At 39.2% G+C, this 17,647-nt stretch overlaps 1 protein-coding gene across 5 annotated transcripts in view; it reads left to right on the top strand.

Moving 5' to 3' along the window:
* The first annotated feature begins 16,212 nt into the window (after positions 1–16,212).
* The window catches only part of ALS2 (alsin Rho guanine nucleotide exchange factor ALS2), a 116,453-nt gene continuing 115,018 nt past the window's right edge, over positions 16,213–17,647 (top strand). For 3 of the 5 annotated variants that reach the window (XM_077154719.1, XM_077154714.1, XM_077154720.1), the window contains exon 1: positions 17,414–17,544. The gene's annotated coding sequence lies outside the window, so the exon portion shown is untranslated. Of the gene's footprint in view, positions 16,493–16,805; positions 17,545–17,647 lie in introns of those variants that run through there. The other 2 variants (XM_077154716.1, XM_077154721.1) reach the window with 2 other exon arrangements.

Below are 17,647 nucleotides of genomic sequence, written 5' to 3'. Positions count from 1 at the left end.
CAGAACAAGAGAAAGAAAAGTATAACATTATAGGCACATGTTGCACAGAAATTAATCAGATATAGAAGAAAATTGTTTTTAAATATAGATATTTAAATGTTGTTAAAATATGCTTGCTCTAACAGTTACTTATATGTCATAAAACAGAATTTATGAACATATGTCTCAACACTCATATAGTCATGTGCTTCCATTCTAAAAATAACAAGTTAGCATCTGTTTACCTACATCTGGTGATTAGTCATTCAATCCACTAATTATTTTTTGGTATGAGATGAGTAGAAGCATTTCTTTTTAAATCATCTCTAAAATTATCATATGTCATCAGCAGGTCTTTGCTTTTTCATTTTTGTCATTATCTTTCTGCATGAAGTTGAGCCACATAGCTCCCAGATGTCAAGGAGAGTTGGATGTTCCTTTTCTAAAAATCTCAGCCCTTAGAATCTCAGCATCCTCATTTTAAGCTGTTCTTAACTTTTTTTTTAGCTTAAGAAAGAAAATATAATCTAATTCAGTAAGAATTAAAAGTATGGCACACACAGCTTCTATTTTAATGGTTAAGCAGATTGAGATACACAGACTATAACTCTACTTTGAAAGCCTGGAGGATATTTTGGTGGTGTATATATAGATATATATATATATTAACTTTTTATATTGTGTAGTATAACATGCATACAAAGCAAAGAAATAAAAAAGCAATAGTTTTCAAAGCACTCTTCAAAAAGTGGCTACAGGATATATTCCAGAGTTTGTCATGGGCTACCATACAATCCTCTCATATTTTTCCTTCTAATTGCTCAAGAATATAGGAGGCCAGAGGGCTTAAATGCTTTTTTTATCATCACAATTGACTTTTTTTCTTCTTTTTTTTGTGAGCAATAACATACATACAAAAAAGCTATAAATTTCCAAGCACAGCACCACAATTAGTTATGGAACGTATTTCAGACTTTGACATGGCTTACAATTTCACAATTTTACATTTTTTACTTCTAGCTGTTCTAAAATACTGGAGACCAAAAGAGATATCAATCCAGCGATTCAGCATTCATATTCATTTGTTAAGCCCTATCTTCTATGTATAATTTCACCATCACCTTTGATATTTCCATACTCCTAATTGGGGTTGTATGGGCTATAGCAATTCTAAATTTTTTATATTGGAAGGTTCTGTCACTAATATGGGGTAGGGAGATGGAACTATCTGATGTTCTGGAGATGCTGGACTTGGTTTCAGGACTTATCTGGACCAGGGACCCATTTGGAGGTTGTAGGTTTCCAGAAAGTTACTCTAGTGCATGGAACTCCAGTGGGATCTTATATATTGCCCTACGTGTTCTTTAGGATTGGCTGGAATGGGCCTGGTTGGGGTTGGCAGGTTATGATAGGTAGCAAGGTCTAACTGAAGCTTGCATAAGAGCAAGCTCTATTTGAACTCTCTCTGCCACTGATATTCTATTAATTACATTTCTTTTCCCCCATTTGGTCAAGATGTAATTGTTGCTCCCATGATGCCAGGTTGAATTCATCCCTGAGAGTCCTCTCTTATGTCATCAGGGAGACTTTCACCCCTGGATGTCATGTCCTCCATATGGGGGGGAGGGCAATGATTTCACTTGCAGAGTTGGGCTTAGAGAGATTGAGGTCACATCTGAGCAACAACAGAGGTCCTCCAGAAGTAACTCTTAGGCATGCCTATAGATAGTGTAAACTTCTATACTACCTACATAAGCTTCACAAGAGTAAGCTCATGATCAAGGGCATGGCCTATTGATTTGGGTGTCCCTAAAATTTGACACAATTTCAGGGGATTCCCTGATGGTAAGTTTCAATAGTTTCATAGTCTTTCTCCCCTCCCTGAGGGGACTTTGCCAATATTTTTTGATTATCTGGTTAATATACTCTAGGATGTTTCCAGGCATTACAATAATCTATACAGGGTTTAAGAACCTCTTTCTCATTCTGTGCTGTGTTTCAGTTGTTAAATTAACTTAACAAAAATTTTGAGCAAAAATTGAGGACTTCACAGCACACCTGGAGGAACTTGAGAAAGAACAGCAAACTAACCCCAAAGCAAATTGAAGAACAGAAATAACAAAGATTAAAGCAGGGATAAATGAATGGGAGAACAAAAGAACAATAGAAAGAATCAATAAAACCAAAAGTTGGTTCTTTAAGAAAAGCAATAAAATTGATAGGCCACTAGCAAGACTGACAAAGAAAAAAAGAGAGAGGATGCAAATAAGCAAAATCAGAAATGAGAAGGGGTGCGTTACTGTGGACCACGAAGAAATAAAAGAAATCATGAGAGGATTCTATGAACAACTATATGCCAACAAAATAGTCAATTTAGATGAAGGGGACAAATTCCTGGAAACACACAAACAAGTTATACCGACTCAGGAAGAAATAGAATATCTCAACAAACCAATCGCAAGCAAAGCAATTCAATCAGTCATCAAAAATCTTTCTACAAAGAAAAGCCCAGGGCCAGACGGCTTCAAAGGAGAATGCTATCAAACATTCCTAAAAGAACTAATGCCAATCCTGCTCAAACTTTTCAAAAAAATTGAGGAAAAAGTAAACTATCTAACTCATTTTATGAAGTTAATATCATTTTAATACCAAAACCGGGTAAAGATGCTATAAGAAAGGAAAACTATAGGCCAATCTTCCTAGTGAACATAGATATAAAAATTCTCAACAAAATACTAGCAAATCGAATCCAACAACACATTATAAGAATTATACACCATGACCAAGTGTGGTTTATACCAGGAATGCAAGGATGGTTCAACACAGAAAATCAATTAATGTAATACAGTACCTTAACAAATCAAAAGGGAAAAGTTACATGATCATCTCGATTGATGCTGGAAAAGCATTCAATAAAACTTAGCATCCTTTTCTGATAAAAACACTCCAAAAAATAGGAATCAAAGGTAACTACCTCAATATAACAAAGGGAATATATGAAAAACTGATAGGCAGCATTGTACTCAATGCAGAGAGGCTGAAAGCTTTCCCCTTAAGATCAGGAACAAGACAAGGATGCCCACTGTCACCACAATTATTCAGCATTGTGCTAGAAGTTCTAGCTAGAGCAATCAGTCAGGATAAAGAAAAGGCACCCAAATTGGAAAGGAAGAAGTAAAACTTCCATTATTTGCAGATGATATGATACTACACTTGGAAGATCCTGAGAAATCTACAGCAAAGTTACTTGAGCTAATAAACAAACTCAGGAAGGTGGCAGGATATAAAATTATTGTGCAAAAATCAGTAACATTTCTATACACAAGCAATGACCTAGCTGAGGAGTCAGTTAATGAAAAACTTCCATTCAATAGCAACTAAAAGAGTCAAATACTTAGGAATAAACTTAACTAGGGACATAAAGGACTTGTACACAGAAAACTACATAACATTGCTAAAAGAAATCAAAGAGAGCTAAATAGGTGGAAAGACATTTCATGCCCATGGATAGGAAGGCTAAATATAGTTAAAATGTCAATTCGCCCCAAATTGATCTGCAGATTTAATATAGCACCAATCAAAATTCCAACAAACTACTTTGAAAATTTGGAAAAGCTAATTACCAAATTCATTTGGAAGGGAAAGAGACCCTGAATAGCTAAAAGCATCCTACAAAAGAAGAACAAAGTGGGAGAATTAACACTCCCTGACTTTAAAATCTATTATAAAGCCAACGTGGTTAAAACAGCATGGTACTCGCACAAAGATAGAAGCATTGACCAATGGAATGAATCAAGAGTGCAGAAATAGACCACCAAATCGATGGTTGTTCTAGTTTGCCAGCTGCCAGGATGCAATATACCAGAAACAGAATGGCTTTTAAAAAGGGATTTAATAAGTTGCTAGTTTACAGTTCTAAGGTCGAGAAAATGTCCCAATTACAACAAGTCTACAGAAATGTCCAATCAAAGGCATCCATCCAGGGAAAGATACCTTGGTTTAAGAAGGCCAATGAAGTTCAGATCTCTCTCTTAAGTGAAAAGGCATATGGCGAACACGGTCAGGGCTTCTCTCTCAGCTGGAAGGGCACATGGCGAACATGGCGTCATCTGCTAGCTTTCTCTCCTGGCTTCCAGTTTCATGAAGCTCCCTGGGAGGCATTCTCCTTCTCCATCTCTAAAGGTCACTGGTTCATGAACTCTCTGCTTCGTGGTGCTGCAGCATTCTCTGCTCTCCTGAATCTCTTTCATTCTCCAAAATGTTTCCTCTTTTATAGGACTCCAGAAACTTATCAAGACCCACCCAAATGGGTAGAGACATGTCATCACCTAATCCAGTTTAACAACCACTCTTGATTAAATCACATCTCCAGGGAGATGATCTGATTACAGTTTCAAACATACAGTATTGAATAGGGATTATTCTGCTTTTACAAAATGGGATTTAGATCCAAACATGGCTTAGCTAGGGGATATACATCTTTTCAAACCAGCACAATGGTCAACTGATTTTTGACAAGGCTCCCAAATCCTTTGAGATGGAAAAAATAGGCTTTTCAATAATTGGACATGGAAGAACTGGATATCAATACCCAAAAGAATGAAAGAGGATTACTATCTTACAACCTAAACAAAATTAACTCAAAGTAGATCAAACACCTAAATATAAGAACTAGCACCATACAACTTCTAGAAGAAAATGTAGGGAAACATCTTTAAGACCTAGTAATAGGAGGTAGCTTCCTAAACTTTACACCCAAAGCACAAACAGCAATAGAAAAAATAGATAAATGGGACCTCCTCAAAATCAAATGTTTCTGTGTAACTGTGTGATTGTGAAAACCTTGTGTCTGATGCTCCTTTTATCTACCTTATCGACAGATAAGTAAAACATAAATAAATAATTATTTTATTTAAAAATAAATAAATAATAGGGGAAACAAATGTTAAAATAAATTTAGTAAATTGAAATGCTAGTGATCAATGAAAGGGAGGGGTAAGGGGTATGGTATGCATGAATTTTTTTCTGTTTTCTTTTTAGCTCTTTTTCTGAATTGATGCAAATGTTCTAAGAAATTATCATGATGATGAATATACAACTATGTGATGAAAAAAATTAGGACAAAAAAGAATGGAATGATCATATGGTAAGAATGTTTGTGTTTGTATGTTGTTATGTTTAATAAATAAAAAAGATCAAATGCTCACTTTGAAAGACATTGTCAAAAAATGAAGAAGCAGCCAATTCAATGGGAAAAAATATTTTGAAATCACATATCAGACAAAGGTTTGATCTCCTGTATATAGAAAGAAATCATACAACTCAACAGCAAAAGAACAAACAATTCAATTATAAAATGGGCTAAAGATATGAATAGGCATTTTTTCTGAAGAGCAAATACAGATGGCTCAAAACACATGCAGAGATGCTCATTTTCACTGGCTATAAGAAATGCAGATCCAGACTACAATGAGATATCATCTCATACCTATAAGAATGGCTGCTATTAAACAAACAGGAAACTATAAATGTTGGAGAGGATGTGGAGAAACTGGGACACTTATGCACTGCTGGTGGGAATGTATAATGGTGCAGCCACTATGGAAGATTGTTTGGTGATTCCTTAGGAAACTAAATATTGAGTTGCCCTATGATCCAGCAATAGCACTCCTTGGTATATACCCAGAAGAGCTGAAAGCAATGACACAAACAGACATTTGCCCACCGATGTTCATAGCAGCATAATTCACAATCACCAAAAGATGGAACAAACCAACTGCCCATCAACAGATGAGTGGATCAACAAAATGTGGTGTATATATATGATGGAATATTATGCAGCAGTAAGACAAAATGATGTTCTGAAGCACATGACAAGATGGATGAACCTTGAAGACATAATGCTGAGTGAAATTTTTAGTCAGAGACAAAAGGATAGATACTGTATGATTCCACTTTTATGACCAGCATAAAGGTATAATCAGAGACTTATAAAACAGAATACAGGGGACTTACAGATACACAGATGCTAGAGATGGGGGAACCATTAGCTAATGAGGTTTAAGTCCAATGTAAGGGAATGGATAGGAATGGAGGTGGTTCTCTAGTGGGTCTATAAGTAATATTACCATATTGAAGATGAACAATATTGAAAGGGATTGTACAGACCTATGTGTCCCACTGATTAACACTAGAAATATGAATTAGTTATCACAAGAATTACTTCAAAGATATGATTCTTGTACAAACAGTGTTTAAGTCCAGGGAACGGGGGAAAACTGCTATTGCATGCTATGAGCTATGTTCAAAAGGATGCCATCAGGGTGGGCCATGGTGGCTCAGCAGGCAGAGTTCTCACCTGCCATGTCAGAGACTCTGGTTTGATTCCTGGTGACCGCCCATGCGGGAAAAAAAAGGAAACCATCAGCACTACCACAGCAACAGCAGAAGTAAACAATGGGGGGTGGAGGGAACAAGAGTTAAGAGGAGGTTTAGATTTACTATTTGGCAAGGGTGTGTTTATTGGCTTTCTTTCTCTTGGGAGCAATGAATTATCTAAAATTGAGAACGTTGATAGGCTGCGGACTTTGGGCCCTCTACATGATGCTTGATGAATGCAGGTGGGTGAAGGATGCACTGACAGAGAAGTAGATTGGCAAACAATGGTGAGTACTTATGAATGAAGGTTGTGCTGTACAAAAAGGAACAAAATCATGAGGTATGCAACGATGTGAATGAACATGTGGGACATTTGGTCAGACAAAATAAGCCAGAAACAAAAGAACAAGAATGGTATGGTCACCTTTAGAAAATGCTTATAAGAAAACAGGGACATAGATTGTAAGCTTTTAGAGCAGACACATTAAATACGGAGTGGTGATTATTATTTCTGGATTTTGAGAGGCTGTTTTATATATATAACCTGATATTTAGAGATAAGAATGAAGCCGAACAGGTGGGGGTAAAAGTAATTCAGAACACAGGGATCAGGAAGACAGTATCTATGTTTTAGAACCACACATGCTCTTTGAGTCCAACGGAAGAAAGGTCTATTTGATCTGGATCTGAAATTTTTAGTAGTTCATAATCTAATTCAACCTATCTGAATAGCTCATTTGAACAACTGAAACACAGGGAGCCCAGGATAAGAAAGAGGTTCTTTAATTCTATATAGATTATTATAATGCCTGGATACATCCTAGAATATATTAAGCAGATAATCAAAAAGTATTGGCAAAGTTCCCTGAGGGACGTGAGAAAGAATATGGAACTATTAAACTTTACCATCAGGGAATCCCCTGAAACTGTGTCAAACTTTAGGGACACCCAAATCAATAGGCCATGCCATTGATCATAAGGCTTACTCTTGTGAAGCTTAGGAAGATAGTAGAGAAGCTTACACTACCTATAGGCATGCCTAAAAGTTACTTCTGGAGAACCTTTTTCGTTGCTCAGATGTGGCCTCAGTCTCTCTAAGCCTAACTCTGCAAATGAAGTCATTGCCCTCCTCAGTACATGAGACATGAAATCCAAGGGTGAAAGTCTCTCCAGCTACGTGGGAGATGCCTCCCAGGGATGAATACAGACCTGGCACCTTGGAATCAGCAATTTCATCCTGACCAAAAGGGGGAATAGGAGCATAACTAATAAAGTATCAGTGGCAGAGAGAGTTCAGATAGAGTCGAGAGGCTACTCTAGAAGTTGCTCTTATGCAAGCTTCAGTTAGACCTTGCTACCTATCATAACCTATCAACCCCCAACCAGGCCCATTCCAGCCAATCCTAAAGAACACCTAGGCAATATATAAGATTCCACAAGGGTTCCATGCACTAGAGTAACTTTCCAGAAACCTACAACCTCCAGATGGGTCCCTGGTCCAGATAAGTCTTGACACTAAGCCCAGCCTCTCCAGAACATCAGATAGTTCAATCTTCCTACCCCACATTAGTGGTATGGACCCTTCCAATTTGAAAAATTTGGAATGGCCATAGCCCAAACAACCCTAAAGGGAGGGCTGGGGAGATCAAAGGTGATGGTGGAGTTATACAGAGAAGATAGGATTTAACAAATGAATATGAATGCTGAATCATTAAATTGTTATCTCTTTTAGTCTCAGTATTTTAGAGCAGCTAGAAGTAAAAACCTAAAATTGTGGAATGTAACCCATGTCAAACTCCAAAATCTCTTCTACAACTAATTGTGGTGCTGTGCTTTGAAATTTGTATATTTTTTGTATATATGTCATTTTTCACAAAAAAAGAAGGAAAAAAGTGGATTGTGATAAAAAAAAAAAATAAGCTCTCTAGCCTCCTATATTCTGGAGCAGCGAGAAGGAAAAATCTGACAGGATCATATGGTAGGCCATGACAAACTCTGGGATCTGTCCTGTAACTACATGCTGAAGAGTCCTTTGAAAACTATTCCTTTTTTATTTCTTTTCTTTGTATACATGTTATGCTATGCAATAAAAAAAAGTTAAAAAAAAAAAAAGTAAAAGAAGAAAAATGGAAGACAGAGTACAACAAGGCCTGGTTAGAGTCTCCCCAGTGACTTTTTCCAGTCTTTCCTTTTTTTTTTTTAATTTTTAATTTTTGGGTGCATGGTCTGGGAATTGAACCTGGGTCTCCCTCATGAAAGGCAGCATTCTAACCACTGAACTACCCGTGCGTCCCACCAATGACTTATTTTTTTTTAACTGTATAATTAATTTATATCACATTCTTGAAATGAAAAAATTATAGAAATGGAGAAAAGATTAGTGTTTGCCTGTGATTAAGGAGGAAGTGAGGGGGGAGGGAAGTGAATACGGCTCTAAAGGGGCAACATGAGGGATTCTTGTGAGGAGGGAACCGTTCTGTATCTTGGTTATATCCATGTCAATATCTTGGTTGTGATATTGTACTATAGTTCTGTAAGATGATACCATTGAGGGAAAATGGATTAAGGGTGCATGAGTTCTCACTGTATGAAGTCTTACAAGTAAATATGAATGCATAGTTATCTCAAAATTAAAATTGTAATTAAAAAGTTATTTACTGCATATTCAAGTGGTGTATCATGAAGACAATTCTTCCTTGAAAAGTGTGGTGGGTGTTTGTTATTGTCTTTGGCTGCTGACATGTGGATTGCCTTGTGTTTGGAGAACTCACCACCCTCTGAATCATCGTGGGAGAAGAGAGCCAGTCCTCTGAGTTCTCTGACTTTCTTCTCTCATTAATGATTGGCCACCACCACACAGTTATCATCCTGCAACTTCCCTCATGCAGGAATATTTCAGTGGGAAGAGGTAGGTGTCCCTCTTTTCATTTCCTTTCCCCCTCATTTTCTGTTTCATATCCTCTAATATCTTCCTAGGAAGGGGGGATTGGGTATGAGAGGTAAAGTTTCTGTATATGTGCAGCTCTTCAGCTAAGTACCCCAGTTCATGGCTTTTAAAATCTGTCTTCCATCCAAAACCAGTAGTTAATTTTGCCAGATTTTCTGCCACTTTAACACATGCATCATTTCTGTCTAAGGCCTTATCAGAAGTATCTTTAGAGTTCACATTTCTACCAAAGTTTTTTCAAGGCCTTCTCTATCAAAGTCCTCACAACTCTTCCAGAATCTTCCCCCATCCATTTAAAAAGCCATTCCAATGTGTTTGGAACTTGCAAACCACAGCACTCCACTTCTCTGATACCAAAATCTGTCTTAGTTTGTTAATGCTGCTGGAAATGCCATGTACCAGAAATGGGTTGACTTTTTTTTTTTGAAATGAGTTGACTTTTGAAAAGGGAATTTATTAATTTACAAGTTTACAGTTCTAAGGCCATAAAAATGTCCAAACTAAGGCATCCAAAGAAAAATAACCTTGGCTCAAGAAAGGTTGATCTGGGAAGGCATATAGCTAGCATCTGCTGGTCCTTTGGCTTCTGTTTTCAAACAGCTTCCCTGAGAGCATTTACTTTCTGCATCTCCAGACATCTCTGTCTGTGTCAGCTCTGTGTTCTCTCCAAAATGTTTCCCCATTTTAAAGGACTCTAGTAAACTGATCAAGACCCACCTTGAATAGGCAGAGTCACATCTCCATCTATTTAAAAGGGCACACCCACAATTGTGCATGTCACTTCTACATGGAGGAATCTAATAAAAAAGCCACACCCACAATTGAATGGGTCAAATTCCATAGAAACAATCCAATCAAATTTTTCCACCCTACAATATTGAATCAGGTTTCTGGAGTACACAACCCTTTTAAACCAGCACAAAGAGAAATGCACAAAATTAGTAGTGTGTCTATACATGAGAAATGAGCAACCTGAGGAAGAAATCAAGAAAAAACTCCATTTACAATAGCAACCAAAAAAACAAAACATTTAGGAATAAATCCAACCAAGGCCACAAAGACCCATACATAGAAAACCACAAGAAACCGCCAAAAGAAATCAAAGAAGATCCAAACAAATGGAAGGAAATACCCTGCCCATGGACTGGAAGACCAAATAAAGCCAGGATGTCAATTCCATCCAAACTGGGTCACAGATTCAATGCAACATCCATCAAATTCCCAACAACTTAATTTGCAGAAATAGAAAAACCAATAATCAAATTTATCCGGAAGGGCAGGGTGCCCCATATAGCCAAAAACATCCCAAGAAAGAAAAACGAAGTGGGAGGTCTCACACTATCTGACCCCAAAGAATACTACAAAGCTACAGTAATCAAAACAGCATGATACTGGCACAAAGATAGACATACCAACCAATGGAATAAAATTGAATGCCCGGATATAGACACTCCCATCCACGGACAACCGATCTCCGACAAGGCAGTCAATCCAATTGGGACACAATAAATTGTGTCTGGGGAACCAGACATCCACATCCAAAAGAATGAAAATGGACCCACATCTCACACCCCATGCAAAAATCAACTCAAAATAGTTCAAAGACCCAAACACCAGAGATAATAACATAAAACTTCTAGAAGAAAATATAGGGAAGTAAGAAGAAAATATAAGGAAGTATCCCACAGATCCCATGATAGGAGGTGGCTTCCTAGACCCCAAACCCAATGCATGAGCAAAGAAGATCAAAATAGACAAATGGGATCTCCTCAAAATCAAATACCTTTTGCACATCAAAAGACTTTGCCAGGAAAGTAAAAAGGCAGTCCCTGCAAGGAGAAACATTTGAAAACCATACACCAAACAAGGGTTTAATATATAGATTAGCTAAAGAAATCCTACAACTCAACAACAAAAAGACAAACAATCCAATCAAAAATTGGGCAACAGACATTGTATTAGTTTAAGTGCCAGTATGCAATATACCAGAAAAGGAACGGCTTTTAAAAAGGGAATTTATTAAGCTACAAGTTTACAGTTCTAAGACCATAAATACATCCTAACTAAAGCATCCAGAAAAAGATAACTTAGCTCAAGGAAAGGTGGTCTAGGAAGGCATGTGGCTGGCGTCTGCTGGTCCTTGTTCCCAGTTCCATTGCTTCCAGCTTCTTATGCCAGTGATTTCCTCTCTAAGCATCATGGGCATTCACTTAGCTGTCCTGGGACAAAACTCTGGGTTTCATCTCTTAGTTTAACATCTGCTGGGCTTGGATAATTCTTTTTTTCAGGTTCTGGTTATTTTTGTGAGTCCTTGATTAGCACCTGGGCTATTTCTATCTTGATTTCCAAACATCTGCACCAGGTCTCTTTGTTGGCTTTGAGCATCTCTGTCATTTCTGAGGTTTCTCCAACATGTTTCCCCATTGAAAGACTCCAGTAAATCAATAAAGACCCACCTGGAATGGGAGGAATCACATCTGCATCTAATCAGAAGGTCACACCACAGGTGCATGGGTGGTTTGGTGGTAGAATACTCACCTTCCATGCGGGAGACCCAGGTTCAATTCCCAGAACATGCACTTGTTCTGATGGAAGTCATGTAGTGGGCAACCCCATGGAGAGACTCATGCAGCAAGGAAATGAGGGAACCCTCTGGACAAGATCCAGTGAGGAAATGAAATCCTCAGGCCAACAGCCAAACACCACATGAGTGAGTTTGCAAGTGGATCCTCTCTTAGTTGGATCTACAGATGAGACCTCAGGCCTGGTTGGCAGCTTAATCGCAACCTCATGAGACACCTGGAGTCAGAGGCACTTAGATAAACTGCACCTGGATTACTGAAACTTCTCTCAAGTAAGGCTGATGAAGTCCAGGGTTCCTCTCTCAGTTGGAATGGAATGAAGCCTCCCAGCTTTCTCTTCTGGCCTCTTGTTTTATGAAGCTCCCCAGGAGGCATTTTCTTTTTTCATCTCCAAAAGTTGCTGGCTAGTGGACTCTGCTCTGTAGTTCTGCAGTGTTCTGCTGTGGCTTCTCATGGCTGTAAAAAGGCCCAATGACTTTTTATATCACTCATATAAGCCCCAAATCCTTTCCAAGGCCAGAATGATCTAGCCCTTCTACCAGATCACTTCTACTTCATTTTATCTTATCTCCTACCTTCCTACCATTTGTAGGAAGCCTCTGCAATAAATTGTTCCTTTTGCCTAGGCTGCCTGATGTCCACATGGCTCCTACCCTTACTTCCTTTTAGGTCTCTGTTCAAAAGTCATCTTGGAGGAGAGGCTTTCCCTGCCCTCCTTATATAAAATTGCACCCTTCCCTTTCTCCTAGTTTACCTTTATTTATTGTTTTCCATAATAATAATAACACATATAGCACTTACTAAGTGCCAGGTGCCATTCTAAGCACTTTACAGATATCAGTTCATTCAATCCTACATCACCCTATAAAGTTGGTATCTTAGTTTGCCATGGTCACTGTAACAATGTACGACAGACTGGTGGCTTAAACAAAAGGAATTTATTGTCTCACAGTTTGGGCAGTTAGCAGTCCAAAATTAAGATGGCAGCAGGATCATTCTTTCTCTGAAGTCTGTAACATTTTGGTGGTGGCTTGCTAGCAATTCATAACTTATTCTCTATCTCCATTACATAGCTGTCACTTTTCTCATGTGTCCTGTCACTCTTCTCATGTGTTCTTTCTTATGGCGTAACTAAGAACCTAGGAAACTGAAATCCAGTAACACTGGTCTGCTCAAAGAAGATCCCATGAAATGGTTGGCTTTAAACAATGGGAATTTATTAGCTAACAGTTTGAGGCCATGAGAATGTGCAAATCAAGGCAACACGAAGGCAATGCTTTTTTTCCTAAAAACCAGCTGCCAACGATTCTTGGTTCCTCTGCCACATGGCAAGTCACAGGGCAGCATCTGCTGGTCTCTCTCTTCTGGCTTCTGTTGATTTCAATTTATGCTCTCTTTCACTCTCTCCATTCTGTTTATAAAGGACACTACTAAGAGGACTAAGACCCATCCTGAATGAGGTGGGTCACACCTTAACCGATGTAGCCTCATCAAAAGGTTTATAATGGGTTTACATCCACAGGAATGGGTTAAATTTAAAAACATGTTTTTCTGGGGTACATTACTATCCCTGTTTATGAATGAGGAAATCAAAGCATACAACTGTTAAATCTTTTGTGCAAGTTCACAAAGCTATTAAGTGCTGGAGCTGAGATTTGAATTCAGGTGGTCTAGTTTCAGCATATGCTTCTAGCTACTACAGTATTTTGCCTCTTTATAGGACTACCATATTTAATATTTATGATATAACTTTTCCCACTTGTTTCAGTTATTGCTGCCTAGCCAGTCATTGTAAAACTTAGTGGCTTAAAGCCACATTTTATTATTTCTCAGAAATTTGAGTCAGGAATTCAGGCAGGACTTGACTGGGCTGTTCTTCTGCCCTACTTGGCATTGGCTGGTATCAGGCCTTCAGCTACATTCAGTTGTTGAGCTGGACCGGCTGGAAGGTCCCAGAAGGTTTTGCCCACATGCTTGACACCTCAGTGCTCCTACATGTGGCCTCTCTCTCCACACTGTCTCATACTGATCTGTACTATATCTGAAGCTTCTTTAGAGCATAGCAGCTGGCTTCTCAGAAAGAGATGTGGAAGTTGCTTGTCCTCTAAGGCCTGGATTCAGGAGTCCAAGAACTTCATTTCTGTTAATTCTACTAGTAAAAAAAAGAAAAAATGAATTTAAGGGCAAGTCAAAGAAAGAGCCTGCAAAGGTAAAGGAAAGTCTTAAAGGGTAGGAGGAAAACCTAGAAGGAGTTTTCCACTAAAAAGTATATTTTTCACATTTAAAAGTTTTTAAAATAAGTTTTAAAAGCACATAATTAAAAATACAAATATGACAAAATGGCCTAGAATGAAAAGTAAATTTTCCTCCCATCCTTGTTCCCAATTCCCATTCTCTGTGGCAGCTACTTGTATATGCATATACAAGGACAAAGATATATGCCATATCTCTCTATCAATCTATCAATCTGTCATTTATCTACCTAGTTATTGTTCCCCTGAAAAGATACACATTTAAAACACAATTGGTTGGATTCTATACTCATGAATCGGCATCTAGCAATCTTTTAAGTTTAACCTAACTGCCAGGTCATTCCAAATCTTTACATATCATCAGTATCTTTTTTTTCATTTTCTAAAAATGAGATATTTAAATATACACTATATGTTGGAGTCTAACTCTATACTGAATAAAATACATCATGACTAAGTAGGAGTTATTCTAGGAATTTAAGGACAATTTAACATTAGTAAATCTATCAACATAGCTTTTTACATTAACCAATAAAAGACAAAAAATAAACGCTGAAAAGTCACTTAATAAATTCTCCTTTTTAATGCAATTTTATTGAGATGAATTCACATACTATACGATCATCCACAATGTTTAATCAATGGTTCACAGTACCATCATATAGATGTGCATTCATCATTCATCACTACAATTTTTCAACATTTTCATTAAAAATACATAGTAGAATAAAAATAAAAATTAAAAGAACAATTAAAAACATCTCATGCCCCTACCACCCCACCTCATTATTTATTTACTTATTGTCCTTATTTTTCACTCATCTGCCCATACACTGGATAAAGGGAGTGTCAGTCACAAGGTTTACACAATCACACAGTCATACTGTAAAAGTTATATAGTTATACAATCATCTTCAAGAATCAAGGCTACTAGAATACAGTTCAACAGTTTCAGGTGTTTCCTCTAGCTACTCCAATACACCAAAAACTGATATTTACATACTGCATATGAATAACCTCCAGAATGACCTCTTCTGCCTCAAAAGGCAGAAATTGCAAACTGGGGTGAAAAAAACTGGGAGAGCAGATATAGCAAATTAGATTACAAAGGGAAGGAGGGCAGAGGGGAAAAAATAAAGATGAGATAGACCAGAGCAGGCTTATGTGAGGAGTAAGAAGGTTAAAAAGCGAGTTGGGCTTGAACACTCATTGTGCTGGTTTGAAAGGAAGTATACCCCCTAAGAAAAGCCATGTTTTGATATAAATCCCATTTCTAAAAGGTAGAATAATCCTTATTCAATAGTGTATATTTGAAACTGTAATGAGATCATCTCCCTGGTTGATGTGATTTAGTCAAGAATGGTTGTTAAACTGGATTAGGGGATGACATGTCTCCACCCATTTGAGTGGGTCTTGATTGGTTTACTGGAGTCCTATAAAAGAGGAAACATTTTGGAGAAAAAGATTCAGAGAGAGCAGAGGATGCTACAGCACCACCAAGCAGAGAGTCCACCAGCCAGTGACTTTTCGAGATGAAGCAGGAAAACGCCTCCCAGGGAGCTTCATGAAACAGGAAGCCAGGAGACAAAGCTAGCAGATGATGCCGTATTCCCCATGTGTCCTTCCGGCTGAGAGAGAAGCCCTGACTGTGTTTGCCATGTACCATCTCACTTGAGAGAGAGACCCTGAACTTCATCGGCTTTCTTGAACCAAGGTATCTTTCCCTGGATGCCTTTGATTGGACATTTCTATAGACTTGTTTTAATTGGGACATTTTCTCAGCCTTAGAACTGTAAACTTGCAACTCATTAAATTCTCTCTTTTAAAAGCCATTCCATTTCTGATATATTGCATTCCAGCAGCTAGTAAACTAGAACACTCATTGAACATACACTATAGAGCAACTATAAATAATAGAGCAAAGTCTTTAAAAGAATTGGAAGGGATCCAGAGTGCAGGTAGTACCGGACAAACAGAACACCTCTTCCAAGAAAAAAGAGGGAGAAGAATGGGTGGGGCTTCAAGTAGGTTTGAGAATAGTAATAGGTGGAAGTTGAGGAAATTCATCCCTAGTAGTTTCATTTCCCTCAGAAATGTAGGCGGCAACGTTTTAAACTTTTTTTTTTTTTTAACCAAAGTGGGTGGATGAGTAGAGTTGAGTACAAGGTTAGGGGAGGATAAAGGTTGGGAATGGCAAGGGAGGGATCTCAGAGAAATGATCAGTAGCAACGCATAAGGGATTACTTCAGGCTGGCTGCGTGGAAGTCCCGGCTGAAGTTGGACATCTGTGGTTTACAGTGCTGCCAATAATCAGAGTTATGTGATTTTCCTGCACTGGTGCAGGAGCGGACAAGGTTGGTTGAATTGTTGCAGAATTACAGTTTGGCGGGCGGGCGGAGGATCTGGGAGGTAACTGCGTTGAGAGTGCTGGTGCATTTATCCACAGGAGCTTCAGACAGACTGCACCTCTATCGCTGATGGTCTAAGTACAGATTTACCGTTCCAGAAAAGTACACTGTCTAACAGGAGAGAGCTCGACACCCACTATGCGCCAAGTGTGGCGGCTCGGGAAAATCTTTACGGGAGGGGTCTGGGGATGCGGCTGAGTGGGGGTGGGACTGTGACTGCGGCTGCGACAAAGCAGACTGTCCTGAAACTGGGCACGCAAACTAACTTGACTAAGATTTGTATATTAGTAAGTTCAGTGGATAAAATAGGCTTTATTTTTAAATAGGTAGAGGCGAACTCCTACCTTCCTAACTCACTTAAACCTTCGGCACTGCAACTAAGTAGTAAAAACACAGCGTTGGACTCGGGCCAAACGGCGCCGCATGGCTATGACGTCAGTCGCCGGGGGCGGGAAACGACTACTGTCCGGGAGCAGTCGGGAGAGGCAAGTGGAAGATATTTTAGCCTTTCACTTCAAAGATGAGCGAATTTATCTTTCCAGCTCTTACAGTTTGAGGATAGCAACAATCATTAGTCCCGTAAGCAATCCCACCACCATCTGTTTCCATGGAAGCGTCTGCTAGGCCGAGACGACTCTATGTTACGTCACCACTTAAGAGCGTTCCAGGATTGGCGACTCAGCCCCGGCCGAAAGGAGGAGCAAGTACATCGAAGAAGCGCGGGACCAAACGCCTCTTTAGTAATTTTGATCCATATTAGACCCCGTCGGCGGTCTCCATGCTAAAACCCTCATACTTTGGGGATACAGCCCCGCCCCCCGTCCGCGCACTCGCTCGGGACCCTGCAGCTCCGCCCCCAGTCCGCAAACTCCCTCTGAGCCCTGCAGCCCCGCCCCCGCCAGGGGGCCCCGCCCCCCGTGAATCAGCTGATCTCCTGGACCTGCTGGGTTGCTGGGCTCTCGCCGGATGCTGAGCGCGGTGCTGTCGGCGAGCGTCAGGTGAGAGGGTACGGGTCTCGGGTCGGCCCTGGGTTTGCGAGAGCTGACCGGACTGCGCATCCTGTCTGCGGGAGGCCGGGGTCCCGAAGCGAGTTCGAGGCAC

Source organism: Tamandua tetradactyla, chromosome 3, assembly GCF_023851605.1.
Source record: "Tamandua tetradactyla isolate mTamTet1 chromosome 3, mTamTet1.pri, whole genome shotgun sequence".
NCBI lineage: Eukaryota > Metazoa > Chordata > Mammalia > Pilosa > Myrmecophagidae > Tamandua > Tamandua tetradactyla.
Note: the sequence above shows the minus strand (reverse complement) of the source record. Positions and strands in the feature narration are given on the sequence as shown.